Source organism: Somniosus microcephalus, chromosome 2, assembly GCF_052327205.1.
Source record: "Somniosus microcephalus isolate GS21.2 chromosome 2, FLI_Smic_1.0, whole genome shotgun sequence".
Taxonomy (NCBI): Eukaryota; Metazoa; Chordata; class Chondrichthyes; order Squaliformes; family Somniosidae; genus Somniosus; species Somniosus microcephalus.
The window spans coordinates 92,237,150-92,251,648 of NC_140988.1; the positions used below are offsets into that span (position 1 = coordinate 92,237,150).

The 14,499-nt window shown below is 44.4% G+C and overlaps 1 long non-coding RNA gene across 1 annotated transcript in view; it reads left to right on the forward strand.

Moving 5' to 3' along the window:
* Positions 1 to 14,093: 14,093 nt before the first annotated feature.
* LOC147122801 (uncharacterized) overlaps positions 14,094 to 14,499 on the forward strand; it is an 89,420-nt gene continuing 89,014 nt past the window's right edge. Inside the window, exon 1 of the long non-coding RNA XR_015080339.1 lies at positions 14,094 to 14,379. This is a non-coding gene — a long non-coding RNA (uncharacterized LOC147122801). The remainder of the gene's footprint in view (positions 14,380 to 14,499) is intronic.

Genomic DNA, 14,499 nt, shown 5'->3' on the forward strand with positions numbered 1-14,499 from the left:
TGCAGTGCATCTTGTAGATGGCACACACTGCAGCCACAGTACGCCGGTGGTGGAGGGAGTGAATGTTTAAGGTGGTGCATGGGGAGCCGATTAAGCAGGCTCCTTTGTCCTGGATGGTGTCGAGCTTCTTGAGTGTTGTTGGTGCTGTACTCATCCAGGCAAATGGAGACTATTCCATCACACTGCTGACCTGTGCCTTATAGGTGGTGGAAATGTAATGCTATTGAATGTCAAGGGGAGGTGGTTAGACTCTCCCTTGTTGGAGATGGTCATTGCCTGGCACATGTTGGTACGAATGTTACTTACCACCTATCAACCCAAGTCTGGATGTTGTCCAGGTCTTGCTGCATGCAGCATGGACTGCTTCATTATCTGAGGAATTGCAGATGGAACTGAGCACTGTGCAATCATCAATGAACATCCCCAATTCTGACCTTATGATGGGGGAAGGTCATTGATGAAGCAACTTAAAACAGTTGGGCTTGGGACACTGCCCTCAGGAATTCATAGGAACATAAGAAATAGGAGCAGGGAGTAGGCCATTCGGCCATTCGAGCCTGCTCTGCCATTCAATAAGATCATGGCTGATCTTCTACCTCAAATCCATTTTTCTGCCCTATCCACATATCCCTTGATTCCCTTATATACTCAATGATTGAGCATCCATAGCCCTCTGGGATAGAGAATTCCAAAGATTCACAACCCTTTGAGTGAAGAAATTTCTCCTTATCTCAGTCCTAAATGGCCGACCCCTTATTCTGAGACTGTGATCCCTGGTTCTAGACTCCCCAGCCAGAGGAAACATCCTCACTGCATCTACCCTGTTAAGCCCCTTAAGAATTGTATACGTTTCAATGCGATCACCTCTCATTCTTCTAAACTCGAGGGAATGTAGGTCTAGTCTACTCAATCGCTCCTCATAGGACAGCCCCGCATCCAGAAATCAGTCTAGTGAACCTTTGTTGCACTTCGTTTAAGGCAAGTGTATCCCTCCTTAGGTAAGGAGGCCAAAACTGTACACAGTACTCCAGGTGTGGTCTCACCAAGGCCCTATATAATTGCAGTAAGACTTCTTTACTCTTATACTCCAAACCTTTTGTTATAAAGGCTAACATACTATTTGCTTTCCTAATTTCTTGCTCTACCTGCAAGTTAACTTTCTGTGATTCATGTACAGGGACACCCAGGTCCCTCTGAACACCAACATTTCCCAAACTCTCACATTTTAAAAAATATTCTGCTTTTCTATTTTTCCAAAGTGGATAACTTCACATTTCTACACATTAAATTCCATCTGCCACCTTTTGCTCACTCACTTAACCTGTCTATATCCCTTTGCAGCCTCTTTGTGTCCTCCTCACAGCTTACTTTCCCACCTAGATTTGTATCATCAGCAAACTTGGATATATTACATGTGGTCCCTTCATCTAAATCATTGATATAGATTGTAAATAGCTGAGGCCCAAGCATGGAACCTTGTGGTACCCCACTAGTTAAAGCCTGCCAACCCGAAAATGACCCGTTTATTCCTACTGTCTGTTTTCTGTCCATTAACCAATCTTCAATCCATGCTAATATATTACCCTTAATCCCATGAGCCCTACTTTTGTGTATTAATCTCTTGCGTGACACCTTATTGAATGCTTTTCGAAAATCCACATATACTACACTGGTTCCCCTTATCCACCCAGCTAGTTAGAACCTCAAAAACCCCTAACACGATTTCCCTTTCATAAATCCATGTTGACTCTGCCAATCATATTATGATTTTCTAAGTGCCCTGTTACCACGTCCCTAATAATAGATTCTAGCATTTTCCCTACTATTGATGTCAGGCTAACTAACCTATAGTTCCATGTTTTCTCTCTCCCTCCTTTCTTGAATAGTGGGGTTACATTTGCTACCTTCTAATCTGTGGGGACCAGTCTAGAATCTAGTGAATTCTGGAAGATCAAAAGCAATGCATCCTCTATCTCTGCAGCCACCTCTTTTAGAACCCTAGGATGTAGGCCATCAGGTCATGGGAATTTGTCAGCTTTTAGTCCAATTAATTTTTCCAGTACTATTTCTTTACTATCACTAATTTCTTTAAGTTCCTCATTCTTGCTAGAGCCTTGGTTCCCCACTATCTCCGGAATGTTCTTTATGTCTTCTACCGTGAAGACAGATACAAAGTATTTGTTTAATGACTCTGCAATTTCCTTATTCCCCATTATAATTTCACCTGTCTCTGCCTGTGAGGGACCGACCTTTACTTTCGCTAATCTCTTCCTTTTTACATACCTATAGAAGCTTTTACAATCTGTTATTATGGCCGGAATTTGCCCTTTGAAATGAGTGCGGGTTTGCGAGTGGGTGGGCTATTAAAAGCGCTGAAATTGACAGCACATCAGGAACCCGCCTTCATCCTGCTTTTAACACCTGCGTGTTTCTCAGCATGCCAGAGACCCGCTCGGGAGAGGCAGGTGACCTAATTCAAGTGTTTAAGAGGTTGTTAACAGACTACTAAGAGGCTTTTTAACCTAAGGTTTCAGCTTTTACTGGTTGTGCATGGGATTCACGGACTTCCTGAAACTCACTTGTCAAAGCAAGGTGAGAGGTAAGCGGCCATTTTGTGAGTTGAACAATTGACAGTTGACATAATCACAAATACTCACATCTCACACCTGCTTCCTTGCCTAAGGGAAAGGTTCTTGCTGACATTGTTGCAGAGAATTTGCTATCAGGAGTTTGCAGGTGATTTCTGCAACCTCGGAGGCTGCTCTCACTACATTGGAAGTCACTCTCACTACACTGGAGGATTGTGCCTCTGATCTCCACTTTACCTGGCATCTATCAGAGCAACATGGGCGTTGCTTATGCCGTTTCACCTTGGACCTCAGATACGGACCAAGATGAGCCCCAGCAGGTTCAGGGGATTTATTTGCTTTCAGTCTCATTAATTTCTCCAGTACTTTTTTTTACTAATACTAATTTCTTTCAGTTCCTTATTCTCGCTAGACCCTTGGTTCTCCACTATTTTCAGGAGGTTTTTTGCATCTTCTTCCGTGAAGACTTTCTTGATTGATGCGGCTTGGGAGCGGGTCAGGTGGCTTCCGGGTTCCAGTCCTGCCCCCGACTACATCCGGCCCACAGACGTGATTTTACATCAATTGGCCTTGTTAAGCCCGCCCTCCAGGCATGCCGGCCAATTAAGATGGAGCCGGTCAGATGACATCATTTGATGACATGTCATCTGCTGGTTTTCTTAAAGGGACCACGCACAATTTTTTTGACAGCTGATTTCTCAGTGTTGAGGTGCTGCAAAACTGACAATGACTGTTCACAGGTGAGCTCTTGCACCCAGGCTCTCCAGTGACTCCCTCCTTAGGTTAGAACAGATGGCAGCTGCAGGTGAGGTTACAGAAGTGATCTGTCACTGGTGAGAGAGAGGTTCTCCCAATGAGGTGGGACTAGACATACAATTCAAAACTTGTTACCTACAGAAAAGTCTAAATGCATTAAAAATGAATTTCCCGACATTTTCTTACCTCTGAAACTCACCAGTGCAACATTGGATCCTTCACACCACTTCTGCAGCTGTCATCAATGCAGAAACATTGCAGCAGACTCACAACATGCCACACTTACCTAGCGTGGTGTCTGGACATCGGGAAGCCCGAAGTAGAAGTGTCAAAATTGAAAAAGAGCCTGTTAACTGCCTGTTAACAACCTTTAACAGGCAGTTAAGTAGCTATAATCCTCTTCCTGCTGCTAGGTGTCGGGTCCATGCACAAATCGGGGACCCGACATTTGGGAAGATTGATTGGAGGCGGGTTGACAGTGGGTTTCCGGCCCGCTGTCAATCTTTATGATTTTGCCGGAGGTCCCACCTCCAAACCTGCCCCCTGAGTGCCGGCAAAATTCCAGCCAAAGTATCTGTTTAATTTCTCTGCCATTTCCTTATTCCCCATTATAATTTCTGCCTTCTCAGCCTGTAAGGGACCCATGTTTACTTTCACTAATCTTTTCCTTTTTACATACCTATAGAAACTTTTCAGTCTGTTTTTATGTCTCTTGCTAGATTACTCTCATTCTATTTTCCCTTTCTTTATCAATTTCTTGGTCCTCTTATGCTGAATTCCTCCCAATCCTCAGGCTTACTACTCTTTTTGGCAACATTATAAGCCTCTTCCTTTAACCTAATACTATCCTTAATTTTTCTTGTTAGCCATGGTGGGACCATTTTTCCCATGGTGTTTTTATTCCTTAAGGGAATGTATATTCGTTGTGAATTATGAATTATTTCTTTAAATGTTTGCCATTGCTTTTCTACTGTCATATCTTTTAATCTAGTTTCCCAACCTACCTTAGCCAACTCACCACTCATACCTATGTAGTTTGCTTTGTTCAGGTTTTGGACCCTAGTTTCGGACTTAACTAAATCACTCTCAAACTCAACATAAAATTCTACCATATTTATGATCACTGCTGCCCAGAGGCTCCTTTACTACAAGGTTATTAATTAACCCTGTCTTATTGCACAGTACTAGATCTAAAATAACAAATTCCCTCATAGGTTCCTTGGCATACTGATCTAGAAAACTATCTTGAATGCATTCCATGAACTCTTCCTCTGCACTTTTTCTGCAAATTTGGTTTGCCCAGTCTATATGAAAGTTAAATTCCCCCATGATTACAGTATTACCCTTTGCTGTATCCAGTGTGCTTAGCTTCTTGATATCACATGGAGTGAATCGAGTTAGCTGAAGACTAACATTTGTATTGGTGGGAACTTCAGGAGGAGACCGACATGGATCAGCCACTTGGCACTTCTGGTTGAAGATGGTTGCAAATGCTTCAGCCTTGTCTTTTGCACTCATGTACTGAGCTCAGCTATCATTGAGGATGGGGATGTTCATGGAGCCTCCTCCTCCCATTAGTTGTTTAATTGTCCACCACAATTCACAACTGGATGTGGCACGACTGCAAAGCTTTGATCTGATCCATTGGTTATGGGATCGCTTAGGTCTGTCTATAGCAAGCTGCTTCCATTGTTTAGCATGCATGTAGCCCTGTGTTGTAGCTTCACCAGATTGCCACCTCATTTTCAGGTATGCCTGGTGCTGCTCCTGGCATGCACTTCTATACTCCACATTGAACCAGGGTTGGTTACCTGGATGATGGTAATGGTAGAGTGAGGGACATGTCAGGCCATGAGGTTACAGATTGTGGTGGAATATAATTCTACTGCTGCTGATGGCCCACAGCACCTCATGGATGCTCAGTTTTGAGCTGCTAGATCTAATTCATAGCATTCTCACCTCTGTGTCAGAAGGTCATGGTTTCAAGCCTGAGTCTAAGACTTCAACACAAAATCTAGGCTGACAACTCTGTGAAGTACCTTGGGTGATATATTGTTGGAGGTGCAGTCTTTTGAATGAGATGTTAAACCAAGGTTTTGTCCACCTGTTCAAGTGGATTTTAAAGATTCCATTGCATATTTTTAAGAAGGGCAGGAAGCTGTCCCAATCTCCTGGCTAACATTCATTCCTCAGCCAACAACACCAAAATAAATCAATGGGTCATTTAACTCATTTGAGTAGACTAGCCCTATATTCTTTGGAGAATGAGAGGTGATCTCATTGAAATATACAACATTCTTACAGGGCTTGACAGGGTAGATGCAGGGAAGATGTTTCCCCTGGCTGGGGAGTCTAGAACCAGGGGTCACAGTCCCAGAATAAGGGGTCGGCCATTTAGGACTGAGATGAGGAGAAATTTCTTCACTCAGAGGGTGGTGAATCTTTGGAATTCTCTACCCCAGAGGGCTGTGGGGGCTCAGTCGTTGAGTATATTCAAGACAGAGGTCGATTTTTTTTGAATATTAAGGGAATCAAGGGTTATAGGGATAATGCAGGAAAGTAGAGATGCGGTAGAAGATCAGCCATGATCTTATTGAATGGCAGAGCAGGCTCGAAGGGCCAAATGGCCTACTCCTGCTCCTATTTCTTATGTTCTTATGTTCTTATTTGCTGTAGAGTAATCATCAGAAATTGTGCGCCAGGCACTACAGGTAAAGGGGAAACTAAGTGTTGGGGCCTCAACTAGTCACTGTAATTATTAATGACTTAGAAGACGGGATAGAGAGCCACATATCCAAGTTTGCCAATGACACAAAGATAGGCGGATTTGTAGGCAGTGTAAATGGAAGCATAAAATTACAAAGAGATATTGATAGATTGAGTGAATGGGCAAAACTGTGGCAAATGGATTTCAAAGTGTGAGGTCATCTACTTTACATCAATAAAGGATAGATCAGAGTACTTTTTAAATAGTGAAAAGCTAGAAAAACTGGTGGTCCAAAGATACTTAGGGGTCCATGTAAATAGATCAGTAAAATGTCATGGACAGGTACAGAAAATAATCAAAAAGGCTAATGGAATGCTGGCCTTTATGTCTAGAGGACCAGGGGGTAGAAGTCATGCTACGGCTAAACAAAGCCCTGGTTAGACCACACCTGGAGAACTGTGTTCAGTTCTGGGCACCACATCTTAGGAAGGATATATTGGCCTTGGCGGGCGTGCAGCATAGATTTACTAGAATGATACCTGGACTCCAAGGATTAAATTACGAGGAGAGATTACACAAACTAGGGTTGTATTCCCTGGAATTTAATAAGTTAAGGGGTGATTTGATTGAAGTTTTCAAGGTATTAAGGAGAACTGATAGGGTAGATAGAGAGAAACTATTTCTGCTGGTTGGGGAGTCTAGGACAAGGGGACACAGCCTAAAAAAAACTTGTCTGAGATTCTTCCCATTGTCTGCTAATTAGTCTACCAGGGGACATAGACTAAAAGTGAGAGCCAGGCCTTTCAGGAGTGAAGTTAGGAAACACTTCCACACACAAAGGGTGGTAGAAGTTTGGAACTCTCTTCCAAAAACTGCAATTGAATCTAGGTCAATTGTTAATTTCAAATCTGAGATTGATATTAAGGGATATGGGGCAAAGGTGGGTATATAGAGTTAGGTCACAGATCAGCCATGATCTCATTGAATGGCAGAACAGGCTCGAGGGCGAAATGGCCTACTCCTGTTCCTATGTTCCTATGCTGTAGGACCTGGCTGCGTTCAAATTGACTGTCATGTTTGTTCATTTAACAACAGTTCTTCAAAAATAATTTATTGGCAATGAAGTACTTTGGATTGTCCTGTGAAAGGCGCTCTGGAAATGCAAATTCTTTCACTCACTGCCCCATCCAAGTTTTAATTGGAGATTCCATCAAAAATTGGCATCATTAAAAAAAAGACCACCGATGATAAGAGATTTCAGTTGAGGATGCAGCACAAGATGCAAAATGAGATATTCGGGGAAATAAAAGGAGACGAAACAAGATTCCACATTCTAGTATAGCTTGCACAGTATGATACGTGCTCGGAAGTATTGTACCTTACAAATCCCAGTAATGTTTGGTGAACTCCGCTCTCTGCTGTCTTTTAACAGTCGATGTTCTTTTATGTTCCGTTGCGACAGTTTTTTTTTCCAACGCAGTCTGATTCTGCAGCTCTGAGCAGCTGACTAATACTACAATAGCTCATTTTTCTTTTTTCCAACGTAGCAGTCAAGAATGGAAATCTGACCCGACAGATCTTCAACCACCAGCTGTTGCTAAACTCTCTCCTATTTTAGCAATTTTTCTGAATTGATCAGTTTAAGCTGTTTTTGAAGTTGGCCTGTGGGAGTTTGTGTGCACTGTGGTGAGCAAGTTCAGCAAGTTTTGAATTGGAAGGCACAACTAAAGAGATACTTCCCTAATTTGAAAGAGTAAGGCCATGTTTTTCTTATTTACAACAGATGAAATTGTCTGGATAACTGAACTGCATGTATACTCGCACACAAATCCACTCCCAGAGGAGGTGTAAGATACATATCACATCATTTTAGTGCTAATTAGTACATGTTACATTTCATCATGGGCCGTATTTTCCGATCGGAGGCTTCCTGCGTGCGGAGGCCTCTGATCTAGAAAAAATCTACGGAATTACCTGAGGGCTCCCGAAGTGCGTATACTTCCGTTCCTGGGCCTCTCCAACTAGAAATGTGTAGGGCCCACGTATCCCAGAGGCGCATGCAATTCGCAAGCGTCTCTGTGATCACGTGGACCATGGGGAGCCAATAGGAGAAGGGAATCTCCCTTCATACACTTGACAGATAGACCTGTCAAATATATGGAGATCACCCCAAAAACACTGTAAAACATTAAATAATTTTTTTAAAATCTCATTTTTAAAATGAGTTGAAATTACAATAAATTAAATATTTTAAACAATTTAATTTTTTGAAAAAATAATTAAAGTTTTTTACGGGGCTAAAAATAAACTTACCTTTTTAAAAGTATTTTTAAATGATAAATGAGTGAAACATTTTTTACAAACTTTTTTCAACTCTTATGCTGGAAAAAGCAGGCCATATGCCTGCTTTTACTAAGCGTAAGATTTCTAAGAGTGTTCTGCGGGCAGAGGTTCTCCAGAAAGCAGAACTATCCGCCCGCAGAGGCCCTTCTCCAGGGCAGGAGTCCGATCTGTCAAGAGGATTCTTGACAGATCGGAAATGCCGGTTTTCAGCACATGCGCTTAGCATGCCTGAAACCGGCATTTCCGATGTCCCTACAGGTGTGTACACAGCGCATACACACCCATAGGGATTGGAATATATGGCCCGATATATTAAATATTGGTAAAAATTGTACCCATTTACTCTTTGATTTAAGATATTCCTTTCATAATTTACTAATAAAGTGCTACAACTTTATTTTAAAATATAATAAAGAATAGGTATACTTTCATTTAGGTTGAGGTTAATACCAGAATATTTTAAATGTTGCAGTTGAATTCGAGACTAACCAGTTCCACCTTCTGGACTTGAATGGAATGACGGAATAAAAATGTACTTGTGTGTTTTTAACACTTGTATCAATGCTGAAAATATCTATATAATGCAGATTCATGTGTAGAATTGGTCTGTTCTCAACAATAAGACTGTGTGACTATTGAATAGGGTTTATATGTGTTTTGCCGTGCGTTGATGTTCCCATTATGCTGTGAAGAACAACAGCAGTAACTTCCAAAATAACAACAGAAAATGCTGGAAAAACTCAGCAGCCAGGCAACATCCGTGGAGAGAAATTAGAGTTGATGTTTCGGGTCGAAACCTTTTTTCAAAACTGGAAAGGAAATAAAATAGATCTAAGGCAGGGCTGCGATAGAACAAAAGAAGTAAAAGAGACATTAAGAGGTATTCAAAACCAGACGAGATGGTAATAGGACAAGTGGAGACAAAAGACGGCTGAGATTAGGTGTGAAGTGTACTGGCAGAATGAGAGACAGCTGCCATGTGGGAGAGAGAAAAAAGGAAAGGGAAGACCCAAAACAAAGGAGTGGAAAAAAATATAAGTAAAAATGTAATAGGGGCCGAGGTTATGATCTGAAATTGTTGAACTCGATATTGAGTCCGGAAGGCTGCAAAGTGCCTAATCGGAAGATGAGGTGCTGTTCCTCGAGTTTACGTTGAGCTTCCGTGGAACAATGCAAGAGGCCAAGGATGGTGAGGTCCGAGTGGGAATGGAGCAGTGAATTAAAATGACAGGAAGCTCGGGGTCACCCTTACGGACTGAATGGAGGTGTTCCGCAAAGCAATCACCCAATCTGTGTTTGGTCTCCCCAATGTAGAGGAGACCGCATCGTGAGCAGCGAATACAGTATACTAGATTGCAAGAAGTACAAGTAAATTGCTGTTTCACCTGGAAGGGGTGTTTGGGGTCCTGGACAGTGGGAAGGGGGGAGGTAAAAGGGCATGTGTTGCATCTCCTGCGCTTGCACGGGAAGGTGCCAGACGAAGGGGAAGGGCTGATAGAGGAGTGGACTAGGGTGTTCCTTTCCAGTTTTGAAAAAGGGTTTCGACCCGAAACGTCAACTCTAATTTCTCTCCACGGATGTTGCCTGGCCTGCTGAGTTTTTCCAGCATTTTCTGTTGTTATTTCGGATTTCCAGCATCTGCAGTATTTTGCTATCGTAACAGTAACTTCCAGTTGCCCCAGAGTGTTTTGTAAAGTGGGGTCGGGCCTGAATAGGAATAGGGAGAAGAGTTAGGGGAAGTGGCCATAGGCACAATCAAAGAGGTAGGTTTAAGGGCGTTTAAGAGGTAGAGTTCTAAATAAGTTTGAATGTACGTAGGGTGGAACTCAGAAGCTGAAGCTTAAAGCTTTGGAGAAGTACAAACTGATCTCAGCTGGGGCATCAAATAAGGTGCAACAACTGACCTTCGTGTTGTTGGGTGAAGGAGGGGAAAACTTAGCCTAGATTCCTGCTCCTGATTGCTGTCCAGTCGACAATCTGGTAAGTACATATATGTGGATGTCAGATGAGCGAAGAATCACACTTACCTGCAGTGTCTCCCTCCCCCACCAGGTCAAAGAGCCTGCCAACACTCACTGGGGAAGAAATTGGGCTCTGGAGCACCCGTTGTTTAGGCAGCAATCAGCCGCCTAAAGGTCGAAACTCATGTCCTAGGCGCGCGAGCACACTTCCAACAGGAAGTGCGCCGGACGCCATCTTGATACAGTAGTTTGCGTGCCGCACCTAACGACCACCAGCAGCATGTAGAGCAGGTAGGTTATGACATCAATCAGTGTGCAACACTGATTTGACACGAGCTCTGCAATTTTCGAACACCACACTCCAATCAATGCCCTCTCTTAACCTTGCACATCTGAACACGCATTTAACTGTATGAAGGAACCCCCCACCCCGCCACCAACAGCACTACTTAAAGAAGTCATGAACTTCTTACAGGTTAGTTGCTAGATTATTTCTTCTGGCTGCTGGTGCAATTGTACGCGTTTTAAAGCTTTCCTTGCCTTGCATAGAGGGAAAAATTTGGCTACTTACCGCCACGAGTTACCGCCGGTTTCCTGAAAAAAAATAGCAGCCACCGCTCTAACGTTCTTCTCTGGCGCAGGACTCAGCAGCCGGTATATTGGTGAGAGCCATAGCGCTGCCGATAATAGCACTGCTAATAACACCGCTGGCCGTGGACATGCAAATATGGAGAGCGTGACGTCAACGCCGACTTAACGCCACGCTCTGCAAACTTGAACTTTTGTGCTGAGTTTAGCGCTGGGTCCTAAGCTCACTCTGAAAAGCAAGCATGCAGCAGACTTTCAGAGACACGGTCAACACCTCTTAAAGGGATACACACGTCTTTCAGGTAAGTTTGCAATTAAGCTTTTGGACAAGTTTTTATATTTTATTGAAGTAGTGGCTTGCTGCAATACATGATAAAAGTTATTTAAGGGTGCAGGGAGTGCCGGGAGTGCTGTTGGACTCTTGCAAGGCCTCAGATGGTAAGGGGAGGCCTCTGAGAAGACAGAAAATGCTGGAAATACTCAGCAGGTCAGGCAGCATCCATGCAGAGAGTTCACATCTCAGGTCGAGATGCTGCCTGACCTGCTGAGCATTTCCAGCATTTTATGCTTTTATTTCAGATTTACAGCGTCGGCTCGCAAATGGAAGAGGAAGATGCAGAAGAAGATACAGAAGAGTAAGAAACAGAGGAGGAGAGAGCAAAAGGAAGGATGCAACCCAGATAGCCCCTTTCTGGCTGGGATATCTGGGATGGAATCATCCGCCTGCAGTACCAGAGACCACAACCCCAATTCCCCTTTCAACCCACACCTTACCTTCCCTCTGTTACTGACCATCACCGTGGCCACAATGCTGAAATAAATGTCATCACAAAGCAAACTTTCCAATCCAACTTTATTCATCTATCCATCCAATATGACATCAAGAAATCAATTTATCATCCTTATGCATTCTCTTAGTGACTGTCTTGTGTGTGCCTTTGCCTATCCTAGTGATGTCATGCACCCCAGTGGCTGCAGCATGGCTGGTGGAAGGCTGCTGACTTCTACTGGGGGCACTGCAAATGGCCTTGCTGGTCATCCTTGAGGAGCTGGTGGCTGGGAGTGTCAAATCAAGTGACGGTGTTTCTTCTTCTTCACTCTCCTCTCCCTCTTCTTGGCTAACCACTGGCTGGGCAGGCTGCATTTCTTGAGTGTGTCAATTGAGGAAGGCACAAGTGTGGAGTTGTGGTGAGGGGAAAGTAAGAGGTGCATGCGAGAAGGAGGATAACGTATGAGGATATCAACATCTTGTATCCTTTCAGCCCCACTGCTGGCCAAGGGCTCAGCCATACCTCTGCCAAGAATGGTCAGCACTGTCTCCTCCAAGGGGGTGAGGTGAAGCTAGGAATAGGAGGTGTGCCTCGTATTTGGTACAGATTGTTGGTAGGTGAGTGATTGGGTGCGGAGAGGTGGAGTCGTGCATTGAGCAGTGTGTGAGGTTAGTGGTGCAGTTGGTAGGAGACGGCTCTTGAAGATGCAATCACTAACCTTGACCACTGGTCTGAAGTCATGAAGCTTCTTTGGGCACTGGAGCCAGGTGGTGGAGTGACACTGCTGGCAGTGACGGCCTCGGTGATGTGATCCCACATCGTTCTTTCTGGAGGACCTCCTTACCCCTGTGGGTAGAGGACCTCTCTTGCAGTGTTGACCCTCCTGCACAAAGCTGGAGTGCAGTGTGTGAGGCCCTGGGTGCCCCTTCCCTGGCTTGCTGAGTCATTTGTGTTAGTGCTGAAGCACTTTTCTTTAGGTGCGGAAGGCAATTCATCATTAAGAGCTGAAGACTACCATTTGGGAATTCTTTTTAATGTTAATGATTTTTCAGAAGGCAGTTGAGCTGTAAGGGCTAAAAACTGCCTATTTTAAAATGATTTTTAGTTTTTTCATTTTAGAAGGCAGTTCCCCTTTAAGGGACCGCACTGCTTTCTAAAATTACAGTTTTGCTTTAAGAGAAGGCTGTTCTGCTGTAATGACGCTACGGTCATGCTGGGACTACCGCCAGGAGAACCGGCCTTGCACCGTGATTTTAACGCTGGGCTGATGTTACTTAGCAACCAGCACCGATACCCCAGCCCTGCCAGTGTTATAAATTTTGGTGGCTGTTAACTCTAGCCTGTGGTGGCACCAGCAGGTTTTTAGCGCTCTCCAATTTTTAGCCCATAAAGTTTCAGTAGTCTACAGGGAGTGGTCTGGCTGGTGCAGAAGAACTTTCTTGTTTATTTAAAAGCTTGTGCTGAAACAAGTTGCTTCCAGACATGGGTGGCCTGGTAGGCCTTCCTCTTGGAATTGAGCATGACTGGGAGAATCAAGAAAGGCCACACAGAGCAGGACAAGCTGCTAGAAGAGGGAGGGGGATGAAACAGAGAAGGGGTCTTGGCAGGAGGCCATACCTACAGAGAGTGTTTAGGAAGCAATTCTCTTACCTGAACTTCAGCGAGGACCAATGCATTAGATGTCTTCGCTTCACTAAAGTGGTTGTGACTGAAATCTGCCAACTGTAGTTGCCACAACTGCAACCTCAAAGCAGGGTAAGGACCACATTGCCTGTGGCTGTCAAGGTGATTGCGGCTCTTAACTATGCAACTGGCTCCTTCCAGGCTGCTGCTGGAGATATAAGCAACATCTCACAGTTTGCAGTACACTGCTGCATAAGGGAGGCCACTGAGGCTCTCGCTACACAGAGAGGCAGCGTCATTTCATTCCCTTTTGTCAGTGACAAGCAGGCAGAGTGAGCATGAAGACTTGAACGGATTGCAGGCTTCCCCATGGTGCAGGGTACCATAGACTGCACACACATTGCTTTGCATGGGCTTCATGTCAAGTCGGCCATTTTCCTGAATCGAATGGGATTCCACCCCCTCAATGTGCAGCTGGTGTGCGACCACAGGCAGCGCATCATGCAGGTGAATGCCACTTATCTTGGCAGTAGTCATGATCACTGTTCCCTGTAAGGTGCACAGCTGTGCGGCCGCACACTGATCCCTAAGCTCCCGCGCACTTAAATTCAAAGGCCTTGCACCTGAGCTGGACAGCTGGGGTGGGGGGAGGGGCCCAATACACAATGGCCCGGGAATGCTCACAGAGAGTCGTTTGTGACCTCAGAACTGAACCCAATTGGAAATTAAGAGTTGGGGCAGTGGCCACATCTTAAGGGAGTGGGTGATGTGTCGGTTGTGTCGCTCTCTGAGAAGTGCTGCAGGCAGAAGCTGTTGAGTAGCTGAGCTCAACCAGTTCCCATGGTGATGAGTCCCCCCTTCTCCTTTGGTGCCACAGTTTTGGGGGCTGTGTTACAGAAACTCCGAGCTCACCGCCGAGCAAATCAGAGTGGGCCAGATCAGTGCAGCCGGAAACCACTATGGGGCTGAACGAAGCTTTCAAATTGGTGGGAGAGATCGGTAGATACCACGTGTACCTCATCTTCTTATTAAACCTATTACAGGTGAGTGAGTTGCCGAGTTTTACCTGCAACAGGTGAGTAAGAAGGTACTTTGTTGCTGCCAGATTGCAGAGGGAGAGGAAATGAGAAACAGGTTTGTGTGAATTTTGAGCTGTACGTGAA